This window comes from Hetaerina americana, unplaced genomic scaffold (genome assembly GCF_022747635.1).
Source record: "Hetaerina americana unplaced genomic scaffold, ioHetAmer1.1.p SCAF_54, whole genome shotgun sequence".
Classification (NCBI taxonomy): Eukaryota; Metazoa; Arthropoda; class Insecta; order Odonata; family Calopterygidae; genus Hetaerina; species Hetaerina americana.
In genome coordinates this window covers 1,780,953-1,792,915 of record NW_027287139.1, presented here as the reverse complement: position 1 = coordinate 1,792,915, position 11,963 = coordinate 1,780,953, and the positions used below count along the sequence as shown (strand labels likewise).

General features: G+C 36.6%; 1 long non-coding RNA gene across 1 annotated transcript; it reads left to right on the top strand.

Moving 5' to 3' along the window:
* Positions 1–4,070: 4,070 nt before the first annotated feature.
* LOC139694752 (uncharacterized) lies at positions 4,071–11,749 on the top strand. The gene is made up of 4 exons (XR_011702209.1): positions 4,071–4,148; positions 8,380–10,468; positions 11,310–11,372; positions 11,547–11,749. It is a non-coding gene; the product is annotated as an uncharacterized lncRNA (long non-coding RNA).
* Positions 11,750–11,963: the final 214 nt, after the last annotated feature.

The following is an 11,963-nucleotide window of genomic DNA, read 5'->3' as shown; positions in this document are numbered from 1 at the left end:
ACATATAAGAATAAAGTTATTACCAACAGAGAGAGACCAGAATCCATTGTGTAGAATTTATGTTCGCATAGGAACTAAGTTAAGACTTAATGACATGATGATACCAACCTATGTTTTGTTGGGTGGTGTTTGCCCCCTGTAAGCATTGATACAAAGAGGCTACCTTTAAAGTTCCATATGATGCAGAGTGTTTGAATTGAATACAGAAAACCTTGGCCGAATGTGAAAAAATTAAAAGCTCTCAAGACAGGGCTATAGACTGACCAACAAAAAGGGCAAGTTAAAAATACTGCTGTTCTGAAAATTATAACTTTGGCCTGGAAGAGGCTGGTTCCAAAAATGAAGGATGTTTGATGACGAACACAAATACATCATACAATTCAAAATCATTTCTGCAAATAGTATCACAATAGTCTAAAAATTTCTTAATCCATGAAAAGTCAAATCGACAGAAGTATAAGAGAAGAATAGGAGACAGAGAAGGACTGGACCAGTTAGAATAGAGGCTTGGAATGAGAGGATCATGTTGAGGTCAAGGAAATTATAAAGTGAAGGATGGAGAGAGAAGTATGCATAGATATTAAACAGTTGTATGGGAGGATAGTGGAAATTACTGCACCCATTGCAACAGGGTACAGCTAAGGGGAAGAGAATGAGAGAGGGGTGGCAAAGGTATGGTAAAAAGGTATCTAGTAGCCAGTGCATCATTTGTAATAAATTATGATCTGAATCCACTCCCAGAAGACTGTGTTCATCGATCACACTGTCCCTAACCATAATAATAGTCTGATACCTTCCTTTATCCCCCAGCATTTTTCATGTGCCCCTATGCCTTTCGTGGTGTCTTCAAGGGACATCACCGACACTTGTAAAGCAACTACTGGTGATGATTAACATGCTGCAGTTAAATCCTCCATCACTATCAAACGTTTCCCTGCAGGAACACCCGTCATTATGTCCTCTCTGATCATACACCCTATTGACTTCTTCCTCCTTGTTTGATCGGGGGGATTGATATAGTGCAGTGGCTAACATACTTGCTTCCCACCCAGAGGGCCCAGGTTTGAATCCTGGGTGTGATATATTTTTCATTGGTATCCTGATCCACCCTTGAGGTGCTTTGTAGAGTGCACTTTGAGTGAGTACACCATCTCTTGGATGGGATATTAAGCTGTGGACCCCTTGGTGCCTTTCATTAAGAGTAGGCTAATGCTGGGTTTCTCTCCACCCTTCATTCTTACTTGTCTATCCCTAATAGTGGTGGGAACTTTCAGGAGTTGAGAGAATGTAAATTGAGCTCCTCAAGATTAACTGTCATTCATCAAGGAAGGTTTGAAGTCCATAAACATTTATAATGTCAACATTTATTGAAAGTGATAATTCTTTGGTAGCAGGGCAGTGTTAGTTAATTATTTAGATTTTAAATGATGCTTTTTAAAAACGTTCAGCCTGCAATTGGAATATGATTGAGAAATACTGAAGCTGAGCACTCCAAAGGCATTTTTTAAGTAGGTAATCCTCATCAGGAGTTCTAAATTTAAATATTGTAAGTGAACTTTAACCAGTTTTGCCTTTATATTGAATTTTTACAAAATTGCTTAATATGCCAATGTTTTCCAACTTCCTACTAGAGGGTCCTTTTGATATAATTCAACCTGTTTTATCAAAGAATATTTTTAGCATAAAAAATAAATATTTAATTGCATTTATTTGATATGGCATTATGAATGTATGAGTCCTCTCATTCCCTCATTCTAGGCATCTAGTAAATTGGCAAATCAATGCCATTAAAAGGGGAGGTGGAGGGAAGAATTAAGAGAGCGGAAGAAAGATAAAATGAGGGAAAATACTAGAATTACACCTAGGATATTGGGAGAAGCCCAAAATATGATGGCATCAAAACCCAAGACATTGAAATTCATTACCATCCATTGTCTATCATCAACTAAGGTGAGAAGTTCATAAGCTTGAGGATCCACCCAAAATTTGTAAAACCAGCTAATCAGAAATTCACTTGAACTCTGCTGTGGAGGATTGCACACCACACAGTAGAGAATAATTCATACCGCTAGAATTACGATTTTCATTAGGACATCCATGTGATCTGCCTTTCCAGATCATGCAAATAGTGTCACAGTTGAAATGCAGATCACAGATAGTGAGTTTTGTTCATCTGCATCAGGAATTCACTCTTAATTTATCTGGATATTTGAATATCTCAAGCCACAAATATTTACTGAAGATGCTTTGAAAGAAGGAATTTAGTAAGTTAGTCTTTTCCAAACTGTTGGTCAATCTTTCACCTTTATCATTTTTGAGTGAATTAACTGTTGACTTATTTACCTGAACTTCTTTGACTTATGACAAAAATACTTTCGGATTCTCTTTAAAATTTTCCGCTAACCTTTTCCATTTGAATTCACTTCATGCTTTCCAAAATTTATTCTTGGCATTCACGCTAGATATCTTGCAATCATAAGTGATCTCATTCTTTTTGTCACTAGAGATATCATCCCTAATATTTTTCATCTTGGTGTGACATAGTCTTTGACATTGTAGTGTCTTTCTAATATCCATGTCGTACCATCTGGGTTCCGTGTCATCTTTTATGAATTTCCTGGGAATGAACTTGTGACTGCTGAGTACGCGATGTAAGGGAGGGATGCACTATGCTGGTTATGGTTTTCCAAGATCTGGTACCCAAAAAATCACATTGCTTGAGGAGCCTCAAATACCCAGAGGCTTGCCTGGGAAAGGGCCCTCCGGATCAGTAGTCCAGTACTCCACATCCGAACCACTTAAGAATGTATTATTTATTTATCAAAGCGGATTAGATGCCAGAGAATCCCACAATCTATATCTCAGAGATTCCGTAAGTCCTAATCCTTTGAATAGTCTGTAGCAAGGAAGTATCGATCCAACAGTTCCTTTGAAGTGAGTTTTTGGTGAACTCTACTCTAACATTACACCAAACTTTGTGTTGGTCATGTGGCCATGGCAGATGATACATCATTTGCCATTATGATTAACAGACTTAAGCTTCACTTCATTCATAGGGTGGCCACTCATTTTCTAGATTTGGATTACATTATTTTCTTGCATAAAACTTCCAAACTGCAAATATATTCGTCTTGAGGGTGAGTGAATTGAATGTCTCAACATTCCTTTTTCTGCAAATCCTAATCAGCAGTTATCACATTGTATATCTTCCGGCCCAGCAGTGAGAATATTTCCCCTCTCCTCGAACCATTTGAAAGGGTATAATTTTCCTGTTTTTCCTTCCGGAATGAATCCTATGATTAAATTCACTTACATTTATTCAATAATATTTTTTCACATAGTTAAAAAGATAACACGGTATCATGCATTTATTAGACAAGCCTCATTCCTACATTGCAGGCATCTTTATCAATCCATGACATCAACAATATTAAAAGAGGAGGAAAAAAGAAAGAAGAGAGACAAAAAAGTGAGGAAAGAGGGACAAACTTACTCCACAGAGTTTGGGATTAGTCCAAAATTGACTGCCTTCATTTCCATCTAGTTTTGACCTTTAATTGTAATTTGATTTAATGCATTACCTTTAATATTGGGAGAGCTACATGGGCAAAGTTAATGTCTTTAAGCCATAACACTTTAATTAAACAGATAATTCGAATGAGGGTAAAAATAAACTTAATATTTCCACCATTAAGATTGAATATTTCACGACCATGGTTTCGATACCGCGCATCATCATCAGGAAAAAACCATGGTCTTGAAATATTAAATCTTTATGGTTGGAAATGTTAAGTTTCTTTTTACCCTCATAATGAAGGAATTCAACAAAGTTAAACATGAAACTGTTATGTATATCAAGATAATGCGAACACATTTAAATAATAAGGAACAAACTCTTCACATCTGTGACTCTATTTTTGTACATAATGGAATAAGTGAGCAAATTGCGTTTAAAGCCTTTTGAAAGAGCGCGTACGAAATCAATCGAAGGAACAGTTACTATCTCCACACAAGCCGAGCGCGGGATCCTGAAGGCAGGCAACGTCGTATGACGTCACTTCCGCCCTTCAGGACAGTGGCTTCTTCCGCTTGCTTCTAAAGGCAGTAATGGATTGTTCGCAATTGGTGTTGTATGGAGTGGAGATAAGGTAAGGTTAATATCTTCTTCGATATACCAATATGGTTATTCATAAAATATGCTGGCCCTGTTTTTTTTATCAAGATTTAGTCATTGATAATCCATAGCCATTAAGAAATTCCCAATTACTGAGAGAGCGTGGACATTGCACACGTGGTTGCGGTTCTAGATAATGTTAGGTTTTAAGTAAATATATTGCTGTATTTTATTGACTATAGGTTTTAATCAAGGACATGTATATATTTTAATCCTGCTATTAATTCTGTGCGAGGATTTATTTTTCCCGTGTCAACTTCTGTGTATTTCTGGGGTTCAGTATAAATGGTGAAGGGAAGACAGCGTTTACTGTTGTTAACGGAGGCCGGTGCCTTGTTTGATCATTGAGTAAAATGTTCCCGGGAGTTACATGCTGGAAGGTATTTCGAATAAATACTAAGGAATGTATTTTGAGTTATCTTTTTAAATTCCATTTCCCACGTAAGTCCTTCAGCTCGGAGTTTCCAACGAGTCTTCCGTCGAAGATAATAGGGAATGTTGGAATTGGGTGTGCCTATTTCCCAGAACTGAGAGGTTATAAATACGAGCCTAAATATTATTCGAACTTTGCATTTTCAATTTTGATTCTTCAATTCCATTCTTTAGTCAAATGACCAATGACTAATTATCCTCTATAAGCGTAATTACACTCCTGACATTATATGGTTAGGTATGGCAAAGTGTGAATGCTAATACCTTAACTCCCTGAATACTGTTATATAGGTACTCTAATCACATTTTTTAGAACCTCTTCACTTACTGGGTCGCTAACATTTGGGACTAATGCTGATAAAATGATGAATAACAAGATAAATTAAACGGGCCACACTGGCATAAAAGAGAAAGCAATTTGAACGCACTTCTCCGCAACCGCGTACTCAATTACAGCCAGACTAATGTGGGTGTAATTCAAAATATAAATAAGAAATAATGTGAGTATGTTTGGTGCACTTAACGGCGTTTACTCAACCCAAAATTAACTTACTTTCTATAGACCTTCAGGCTCGGATGTTAAAATACTTCATGCACTGGATGAACAAATATAACAATTGACACGTGAAAATTATATTAAAATCTACACCAGTGGTCTTATATTTAATCTCCCTTGTATCGAATGGGCAGCAATAACATTACAAACCGGACCTGCGACTCAAGTAATTCCCAATTAAAATTTGTGCAAAGAAAGTCCCTCTACCAAGCAGTCCGCATTCCTACCCGTGGAAAAATCATTTGTAGCCATTTCTTATGGGCACACCAGAGCGTATTATGACTAGCGAATGACGAAGGGCTTAAGCGACCATGAATCCTGTAATGTCAACTTCGACGTTGAAAAAAATGTTTAACCCAAAGGAGTTATAATTACCATAAAGAAGACTGAAAATTTTGCCAATCAATTAAACTCCTAACTACTTGAGATCAAAACTCGTTTAAGTCATCCCAACGTCGAAGAAACTTGGACACAATTTGTCAATATTATGCAAAATGGCATCACAGATTTCATTCCTATAAAGCTTGTTAAAGTAAATCGCGGCCCCAGGTGGTTCAATAAAGGTGTCAGAAAAGCCCTTAGAAAGTAGATAATGTTACCCTCTGGAGTAGAGAAGGCAGGCGTGAATCTTCGATTAATAAACATTTATTGGACCAGTATAGATCTTCTAAAATTGAAACCAAAAGACAAATAGCAGTCTTTCCAGACTTGGTAAAGTACTATGTGAGTAATTGGACACTGACCATAAAGAATTCTGGTCATATATTAGGGAGGTGAAAAGGGCGTGGGCAAACCATGGCTTGCTTAAAGGATAGTAACAATATCATTCACAGTGACAGGGAGGGGAAAGGCGACAATCTTAATACATTTCTCCTGTGTTTTCACGATCGATGTTTCTACTGCATATATTATAGACACGATATATTGTGAAAAGAGAATTGGAATGGTACCAGACGTCCAGTCTGCATCCTTGTCACTTCCAATACTCTGTCTAAGGTAGGGGAGAAAATCCTCTGACAGCCTGTTCTTGCTTTCCGCTTGAAAAGTAATATTGTCATTGACCTAGGGTATTTCATAGAACAAGTTGTTTTGGGGATATCTGCAAAATGCTTACTTCTCCTTTTTAAGTAAGCTAGACTAGCCTTAATTTACACAGCATGTAAAAACTTCAAAATATTACAATTAATACATGATACAATAATGCACAGAGAGATTATATGGGGGCCATTAGCTATATTTACTTAATTTTTCACAATAAATATGATTATTTAACATGTCACAATAAGTACATAATACAATGAAGCACAGAGATATTAAATGCGTGCCATCTTCCTGCAAACAAGTGGTCAGTGCTTTTTTTTTTCGCAGTCTTCGTGTTCCTTCTACTCAGTGTTATTTAATTCCTTGAATAACTCTTGAATAACCCTATACCAGTGTAGTCTTCATAACTAAGGTTCTAATGTCTCACTTTGGAATATCTTTTAAAATCTTTTGGTTGTTCATACTACACAATTTATTTGTTTTACAATATTAAATACTCCAGTTTCTTCCGGATAGTGGCGTTGCTGAATTATTCCCATATGATTACTTCGATGCTCGTAGTTTGGGATTCCATATTATGACAGATATGGTAGCTTTGTACCTCGAATTTCAGGCTGGTCTGTATTCTGTTTGTGATTGTATCTTCCAAATCTCAAGTTTCACATTTTTTCTGAGGGTGATTTGCCAATTTTCTTAAGGTAGATTTGGAAATTCTGATATCCAGTTAATATCTGAGTTAGTTTTTGATTGTAGTTTATTGTGATTTTGTGACTGTCTAATATGCATGGGATAATCTGGAAAGTGTACTTTCATGAGGACTGGAGTTCCAGTCCTTTTACCAGTTTTTAATGGTCTCCTCTGTTTTTTTTGTACATCCTTTTTGCTTAGGTTGGTGTGCTCTGTGATTACATTATCATAGTGTTTAGCCTGAACCCGTTTATGATAGTTAATGATAGCAACTTTTTCCATTATAATCTGCTGAAGTGGAGTAATCCTGTAATTATGCACAGCGCATCTGTACTTACAGTGGAGTAGCTTCTTGTTTTAGGGATTAGACAAGCCCTTTTTATTTCCCTTAATTTCCTCAAGATCCTGCACTGAACCCATGGAAAATATAATTGTGGTAGAACAAGGAATTGTCAAATTTCCCAATGAGATTAAACCCAACAAATCCCGGGGTCTTGAAAATATACCGGCTAGGGTTTTAAAACATTAAGCTGCTATTATTTCCCCATATCTCGAAGTCATATTTAACAAATACCTCTGAGTGCCAAGTCCCTAGGAATCGGGAAACCTCGCAAGTAATGCCTATTTTTAAAAGTGGTGACAAGGAAGACCCCAGTAATTACAGACCCAATTCTCTCACTTCTATATGCTGCAAAATTTTCAATAAATTGAGTTGAAGACTGTCAGGGCAGGAACAGAGGGTAGTCCTTGATGGCACTAGTTCCAACAACATAAGAGTCACTGCAGGAGTAACTCAGGGAAGTGTAATCGGGCTGTTGCTTTTCTTGATTTTTGTTCAAGATGATGTCTAATAATGAAAGTATCTTGATAGCATATTGAAATTGTGTTCAAAATGGGAATAGTTATTAAATTGAATCGATGTTTGAAGGTAAATTTCTTTAAAAGATCAATGGAATTTATTTAAAAACTTGCTGAAGTTGGCCTATGGGTATGTTTGCTTTAACATATTGATTTAACATTTGGTTTTGTTCTCTTTTATGGGTGGTGATCTAATACGCCTGGCACACTGGCTTCCAGAGTATTATGTAGAGGTAGATTAACTTTATTCCAAGGAAAAGACAAATATTTATTTCATGCATGGCTAAAGTGTTAAGGTTCCATTTTTAGCACCAAATGTATTCCTACAAGTATCAATGTTTGTATGACCATAAAACTTAATTTCTGCTTGTTAATTGAACTGTTTTTGCAGGTTTGATTAGATTTTTTATAAGGAAATTTTTCAGCACTTTGTTATTAATGAAACTATAGAACTCCTAGAATTTAGAAGGTAGTTGAGAAGTCCCAGAATTATATTTTACAAAATTACCATGATGAGGATTGTTGAAATTGAATCACTGTGATTTTTTTCCTTGGATGTCTGATGTTTTGTTTTATTACTCAACGAAATGGAATATAAGGCTTTGGAGTAAATCAATGCTCTTTTTTACAGGATTACCAGAACAGCTGAATCTCATCTTCAAAATTTAGATCTCCCATTGATACAAATTCTTCAGTATTTGGAACGAGAATGTAATGATCAACTAAACACAGGTCTTGATTCTGAGTAGCATTTAATTCATTAATGTTGACGTTTACTTGAAAGATATGAATGTGATACAAGATGCAGGATTGGGGGTATGACCTTCAGCAAGCATCACTTGCCTGCAAGCGTTCGTTCAGGTTAGATCATGTTTTAAGGGGAGCCCTGTGTAGTGACTCAGTGCAAGCGCAGTGTTCAAAGATGTAAGCATTTCATAAACTGCAGTTTTTAAGTGGCACAAGCTTTTCAAAGATGGCCGAGAGTGTGTGGTTGACAAGATGTCAGTGCACACCATAATTACTGAAAATTTGGCAATGAATAAGATCTGAGCTAAACTTGTCCCGAAGGCCTTGATACAAGACCGAAAGCAGTCTGGCATCTGCTTGCGAAGACCTTCTGCAACGCGTTGAAGAAGACCCCGACTTTTAGGACAACAAAATCACAGGAGGCAAAAGTTGGATCGCCGAACATGATCTGGAAACTAAGTGGCAAAGTTCCAAAAGCCGCATCGTGGCATAAATGTAAAATAAATGTTATATCTTATGCCTACAAGTTAATCCTCCCTCAAAGGGCACCCCCACGGGACCCTAAGTGTTGTTGAAGAAGCTTGCGTATGTACCCTTACGGAATCATCCTACCACGGAGCCCTTGAGTGGTGGAAAAGCCACTGGCAGAAGTGTTTGGATGGTCTGGGGATGTATTTTGATGAATATTGTGGAATTATTACAATATCTGAAATGCAAGGTTAGTAAGAAAGGTTCTTGGAAAGAATACCAGATATCAGTCCTAACCCAATGAGTTTCCCTCGTAGTAATTGGTGATCCATCAGGAGTAAACATGTAATGCGTCATTGCTAAGGCATAGATATGTGGTGCAGATATCCCTCTGTTGTTGTTCCTGTGTAGCAATTTGTGATGATGGATAAAATTGAGATTCGAGCAGTGGTTAAATGCTTCGTAAAGAAAGTTATGCAAGCCAAGGAAATACATGCAGATGCAACTCTCAGGGGGATGCTGCTCTACCATAGTTAACTATTGCCAGGTGGGAGGGTCTATGAGGTTGTTTGATTGAGACTGCTTAGATGATGATCCGCATAGTGGTTGGCCTCAATGCACCACTGCCCCATGCATAAGTGCATAGAGTGGGCATGGTAGATTACAGACTGATAGTAAAGGAAATTGCTGAGGCTGTAGGGATATCATCCGAACTGGCATATCTCATTTAACAGTGGAAATAGGTATGAGAAAATTATCTGCGGCATGGATGCCATGGCTCTTGACATTGGATCGCGGATGCATTAAAATAATTATTTCCGACCAAAGGTTAGACCAGTTCTATGATCAACTTAAAAAATTATCTGTTCTGGTTAGTGACCATAGATGAAACTTGGGTGCATGAATATACCCCAGGGACGAAACAGCAGTGGAACAAGTTGATTTACCACCACGAAAAAAAGCAAAAGGCTGTACAGTCAGCCGGAAAAGTGATTCCTCCAGTTTTTTTTGGGTGCGAAAGGGGTTCTGCTGATGGATGACCCTCCCACTGTTCAAAAAAATACTGGACAGTACTACGCTAACATCCTGGACCAATTGAAGCAAATGATACAAAGAAAAGGCTAGGTAGGGATAAGAAGGAAGTCTTCATTTAATTAAGACAATGCATGCCCACACACAAATGTCATTACCATGTCAAAAATATGTGAACTGAGATATGAATTGTTGCCATAACCACCTTTTCACCTAATGCGGCTCCATCAGATTTCCATCTATTCTGCAAGCTCAAAATTTTCCTCAATGGACAGAGGCATTTTCACTCTCGACCCATTGTCTCTCAGAGAGAGATTTGCTTCAAACATTGGACAAACAGTCAAGGTAGACTGGTATTTTGCAGGCCTGAAAAAATATAAATTTTGAAATGGGATGAAGACATTGAAACACTGCTGGACCAAGTGCATTTGTGTACAGGAAGACTACATTTGAAAATAATTAAGTTAACAGAGGTAAGTAGTTTCTTTCTTTTCCATTCCAAGAACTTTTCAATTTACCCTCGTAAATCAATTATTCCAAAACATTCCCCGATAGTTTTTGTACTAATTTTTTGGTGACCTCAGGTTCACTTATGTCAGTCATTTTTTTCGGAAGCAATACTTCTGGTATTGTGGTTGATACATGTTCCATATCAACTAACTGGCTATATCATTCATGCCAAATTATTTTAAAATTTACAATGGTTTCTTAGTCGTTTAACGGGGTTTTTAAAGGGATTTTACTTTCAATGCAGGGTCTTTTCTTAGTGGGGTGTAGTTATGTTAATGCCTTTCTACAGCTGCATTTCTTCTCATTATGTTTAAGCAAATACTAATTGAGTTACACAAAAAATTATTTTTATGTGAACCATCATATATCAACTAAAGAGCTGCATTTTATCATTTAGATTTTCCATTTCCTAGTTTTAACTTATGTTGAGAAAAGGTTTTCTAATGTGCCAACATTGCAGCTAAATTAAATCGTTGGATTTGATCTACATAGATATTGAATCAATGCATGAAATGCCATTAGATGGCATGGGAGGAATGCTTGGACTGCTAATTCTTGATGTGATTTCGTTGAAAATAAGATTATCCCTTCCCAGATAACTTTGGTGTTAAATGGCACAGCAAAGTAAATTCTCATACTTTGAGTATGTTGAAAAGGATAAATTTAACTGAAATGTGTGATGATGTTTGTTGACAAATGATATTCATGATTGTTAACTTCCTTGGATGTCTGATATTTAAACCAAAAGTAAGATTTTGACTCTTAGATATATAGCACAGATACTGAAAACCCTTAACATTTCAGAAATTGTGTATGGAGCTAAGCTGTTGGCCGTTGTTCAGTGGATGGCACTAGAAGAGGTCAAATGTAAGTATAAATATCATTTCCTGTTGTTTTGAGTTAAACATTGTGATGAATTTTTACCTGTGTGAAAATAATGATCCATAATCTTCCTTGGATGTCTGATATCTTCCTCTTATATATAATAAGTGCATATGCATTTTATATCAAAACTAAGACAATTTGTAATATTTATTTCAGTGAATGGTGGAGCGAATCTGGTCAGTGTCCCTAAAGTAGGCTCTTATTATTAAAGTAGAATGTATTATTTCTTGACCTAATATTTGATCAATTTGTATTTGGAAACTCTTTCTGCCTGCTGTTAGCAGGTTTTCATGCAATTCAATCACCACAATATCTTGTTTTTTTGCATGTATGTTTTGCAATCATTAATAAAGCCAATGGCAGAGTGATATGCTATTTTACTTTGTAAATCCTTGGCATCCCCTATAATTCAATACATTTAATATGTTAATGCAGTGGACAGTTAATCAGTTTTCATCAGATTTTGATATCACTGCCTTACAGTCTTGCGGACAGTGAATGGAATGAAGTATAAGTCTTGCACAAAAAAATCTCATAATTTAGATATGTATATATGTGTGTATATTTATATAT